General features: G+C 46.7%; 1 long non-coding RNA gene across 1 annotated transcript; it reads right to left on the bottom strand.

The window, feature by feature from the left end:
• Positions 1–938: 938 nt before the first annotated feature.
• LOC102015548 lies at positions 939–1,835 on the bottom strand. The gene is made up of 3 exons (XR_264319.1): positions 1,669–1,835; positions 1,394–1,478; positions 939–995 (listed from the first exon to the last, which is right to left on the bottom strand). It is a non-coding gene; the product is annotated as an uncharacterized LOC102015548 (long non-coding RNA).
• Positions 1,836–4,831: the final 2,996 nt, after the last annotated feature.

Genomic DNA, 4,831 nt, shown 5'->3' with positions numbered 1-4,831 from the left:
TTAAAATAAAAAATATTGCCCAGGCTGGCCTTGAATTTGGAATTCTCCTGCTTCAGGACTCCTAGCTTGAGTTACAGGGGTGTGTCACTGTAATCAGTTGAAGGATATTTTAAGTCTCTGATGACAGAGTCATCAAACATGAATGAAGAGACATAAATAACTGAAAAAGACCCACATGGAAATTCTGGAGTTGAACAGTACAACAATGAATAACACATTCAGGAGGGAGCTCAGCAGCCAAAAAAATAATCACTGAACTTGAAAAAAGGTCAAGAGTATAGGAGAAGGGGGTCTGTAAACAGGGAAAGGCTTGGTGTGCGTTCTAGCTAATCCTGACCAGAGAGTTAAAACTGTACTGAGGGTGCAGGTAAGAGAAAAGAGAAAGCCAGTCAGGGCCCTAACCAAGTTAGCCTAGAGGCCCCTCCTCACCTTACAGAGACAACGGACAGCCACTTAAAAGACAAATATCTATCATCTATCTGTCTGTCTGTCTGCCTGTCTATCATCTATCTTCTCTCATTGTATTTCCTTTTATTTAATTTGCTAATTTGACCTTGCATGCTTGTATGTTAGATCCCTTTTACCCAACCCATAATTTCTCAAGATAGAGCCTGACAGGGCAAGAGAAAATCAAATAAAGACCACTTAGGAATTCGCATGTAAACCATGGGGGAGGAAGACTAGGGATCTTGGGGCCTGGGATCCATCTATGACAGCCCAGGGAACCAGATTATGACAAATTCCAGGTAGGGAGAAGGGCCCTTGAACCCCTATAAAAGCAGCCAGGAATAAAGGGCCCATGTGTCTTCCATCTTTCTGGAGCCCCCTACCCTGATTTACCAAGGTAGCTGTCTCTCTCTTCTTACCCTTTCCAACAAAATGTCTTCGTTTCTTAAACTTTGCATTATTCATGCTTTACTGATACAGAGTTTAACAATCTCGGTGAGCTGCAGAGCAGCGGTGCTCATGGCCCAGATGTAATAAGAGTATGCAACCTAAAAAACAAACAAAAAATACAGAAAGGTTGGGGGCTGGGGATATAGCTCAGCAGCACAGCACCTGCCTGGCAAGCGCAAGGTCATGAGTTCGATTCCTGGTACCCCCCAAAAAAAATATAGAAAGGAAAATAAATAAACACAGCCTCCACAAACCATGGGGTACTATCAAGTATACCAGTGTGCAAATAACAACACATAACATGGCTGGAGGGAAGAGAAAGGCAAAGACCAAGGAGTATGTGAAGGATTTGGCCTCCAGCTTTGTGGACTGATGAAGAATGTACACATCCAAGGATCAGCAAACTTGAAATAATACAAGCACAGAGATCCACAGCTGGTACATCATAGTCAAACTATCGGCAACACTGAAAGCAGGAAGAGAGAAAACAACTGACCAGAGAGGAGGGGAGGACAGCGGCAGTAGCAGGGGTCTTGTCTTCAAAAACACTGGAGCCAGGAGAGCAAGGGATACTTAAAATTCTGAAAAGAGAAACAAGCACTACTTCTGGCCAGGCCCCACCTCTTCACAGCACATGAAGCTGTACCACCCCCAAGATGCGCTCGTCCTTCAAAAACCTGGCTTGTGAATGCGCGAGGCTTTGTGGGGACAGGTAGGAAGACCCTGTGACACCCACTTCTTCTGTCTGACCCGGGTCTGGTGTATACAGACCTGAGCTTGGCTTTGTTGTGGGGAGCTGATCTTGGACTCTCCTTGGTACCTGGACATGGCCCTATGGAGGATGCACATTCAGCTCATCCCATCATAAGAGATGGGTGGAAACAGGATGGCCAGACTCAAAGATCCTGGGCAGGGAGGCTCCAGAGTCTGCAGGGTGGTCCTCCTTTCCTGCCCATGGAGGAAGAATGAAGAAGAGGAGGGTGAAATATACAAGGGAAGTCAGGTGCAGGTCACTTGAATTCTGGGGCAAATGCTGATCTGTTTAAAGAAGGATCAGACTGGGCGTGGTAGCACACTCAGCACTCAGGAGGCTGAGGCAAGGGATTCCCACAAGTTTGAGGCCAGCCTGGGCTACATAGAGAGTTAGAGCCCAGCCTGGAAGCATCAGACCTCTGACAGGGGAGATGCCCCCCACTTCTTATCTCTGGCCGCCTTCTTGGTTGGTTGGGCACAGCCCCCTAGTTCTGAAGCCTGGGTATCACCGACACTGTGTCCTTCCTCACTCCAGTGTTTAGTACGCTTATTGTTCGCAGGCTCTGTGCCACGTTGGGATGCAAGTCTGTCCCTCCTTGTTTGTTTTCCCTCTGTCACTTCAGTCCTGCCTTCTCTGGGATAATAAAATGCGATTGTTTTAGGCTCCAGTTTAACTTTCTCTATTGGTTCTCAGTGGTGGCTTCTGCTGTTATTGAAGGGCACCTCATGACCACTTGCCTTACAAAGGCAACTCTGTAACAAAGAAAATGGTGAGAACAAAATGAATAATCCTTATATTTACCTGCTCATTTCCCACTCTTCTTTCTTCTCCTTCTTTTTCTTGCTACCGGGAATCAAACTCAGGATCTTGCACTTGCCAGGCAGTTGCTATGCCACTGAGCTGTACCCCCAGCTCTTCTTCTTCTCCTTCTTCTTCTTCCTTCTCCTCCTCCTTCGTCTCTTCTCTTTCTTCAAACTGGGGTGTCCAGCAGCTCCCAAGGTCAAGTTAGCAAATTAAGTAAAAGGAAATACAATGAGAAAAGATAGATGATAGATAGATAGATAGATGATAGATAGAGTTGTCTTTTAAGTGGCTGTCCCTCGTCTCTGTAAGGTGAGGAGGGGCCCAGACTGAGCTCAAACTCATAGTCCTGCCTTAGCCTCCTCAGTGCTAAGTGCTGGGATTACTGACATGTGCCACCACACCCACATAACTTCTGTTTTTTGACAGTGCCCTAGGTTTGAAGCCCCCTGTGCTGTGTCCTAGTCAGTTTCGTTGGGGACAGCCAAGGAGCTTTCTGACCTTGAGGATGGACTGTTCCCTCTCCTTGAGGACTGCTTTCCCAGCACAGGTTCTGACTGGGGACAGATGGCACTGATATTTTCTTGGGTGACAGCACTTTACAGATGAAGCACTGGGCAGGGAAGCCCTTGGTCCCCTCCATCCACCTTTCCTGGGGTGGACTCACTGCCCTGGGTACCAGGCAGGGCTGGGACCTTCCTGCTACCTGGGGACTGAGCTCTCCCTCTCTGGGCCAGGGTGCAGGGAGGATCATGAGCTGTCAGTGGCTCCTGCTCAGCATGGAGCTTTGCAGCCCAGAGCTGGGATGGCAAGATGCAGCTGGCCCAGCTGTCGTCCCGGAGTGGCTCCTGGGCACTCATCCTTGGTGGCACCCACTGGGCTGGATGGATACCCACTCCCACCGCACACTGTCAGCTCATGTGAACATTTCTTTTGGGGTCACACCTCAGAGAGACTTTCCAGAGGCCTCTCACGTGGAAAGTGCTTTTCTCCAGGAAGGTGCTTTGCTGGGGCTGGGGAAAGAGCTACCCTCCCTCTCATGAATCTGATGTCCAGCTCAGCTGATACCATTTACCTGGCACTTGGGGCCTCTATACCTTTGTGTTCCAGCCTGGTAGCAGTCATTTTGCAGGGAGCCCTGGTTTTCAGTGGGGAATGGTATTTTGGAAAGCAAGGTCTTGGTATTACTATAGATAGATAAGTTAGATGGAACTTAATGGTCAGAGAGGGACTGGGCCCTCCAGGGCGTCAGTGCAGGAGATGAGACATTAGATGGGTGGCTGGAGATGAAGTAGAAGAGAAGACAGTAGCCTGAGATGAACTACAACCAGCACCACTGTGTCTAGGGAGCCCAGATGCGGCATCAAACCCATAGGTGGGGACCAGAACACCCTGACCCAGATTCCCAGCCTTTCCCCCAAATACCTTTTATCTTTCCATGTTAGAAGGTATAGATAAAGTTAGTGATGTCCACCCATATCCCCTTGCTATGTGCCACCTCCCCCAGAATTATGTGCCCTCCTGTGTGTCACGCAGCCTCACTTGAGCTTGAGGTTCCCTGTGGCATTGCAATGCACAGGCCCTCGCCTGAGGAGAGTGGCGAGACCTTGCTGTGTTGTCATCTTTTACTTTCCTTGTAATGAGAGGTTGAGCGTTATTCTATATGCTTACAGGTGTAATTGACTTTTACTTGGTTTATGTATCTCCTTTAAAGTGGCTTTATGGAGGGATATTAATGTTTTTAAAACTACACTTATGTGACAATTACATGTTTGGAGACATATATAAACCACACATGTATATACCAGTGAAACTCTCACAATCAAAATAATGAAAGTACTTATTACCTCTAGTCTCCTCCCAAAACTTTCCTTTTTGAGACAGGGTCTTGTATGGATCCAAGCAGGTCTTGAACTCACGATGTAGCCCAGGCTGGTCTCAAACTCAGAGTGATCTTCCTGCTTCAGCCAAGTGCTGAGATTATAGGCGTGCACCACCACAGATGGCTCTGGAACCATATTTTATGTACTCTCTCTCTCTTTTTTTTTTTTTTGATAGTAAATAATGTTTAGTAAAATTCACTTCAAGATAATAGAGCATTTTTACAATATAAAAGTAAGTCTTTTAATTAAAAAGAGTACCTGAGCAGTCCAGGACATATCCATAAAGCAATACGGAAGTATAAAGGCAGGGCAACATCTGGCCATGATTCCACAAGCCACAGGGTTCCTAAACCTCATAGGAAGTTTGACACAGAATTTTTTAAACTTTCAAATAATGCAGTTGATCTTGCTCTCAGATAAGACACATCTGAAGGGAGGCTGCAGCAAATTATAATGACTTGGGGGCTCTTTGGTTTTTTTTTTTTTTTTTTTTTTT

This window comes from Chinchilla lanigera, unplaced genomic scaffold (assembly GCF_000276665.1).
Source record: "Chinchilla lanigera isolate Chin_1 unplaced genomic scaffold, ChiLan1.0 scaffold00105, whole genome shotgun sequence".
Taxonomy (NCBI): Eukaryota; Metazoa; Chordata; class Mammalia; order Rodentia; family Chinchillidae; genus Chinchilla; species Chinchilla lanigera.
This window is presented reverse-complemented; position numbering and strand designations above follow the sequence as displayed.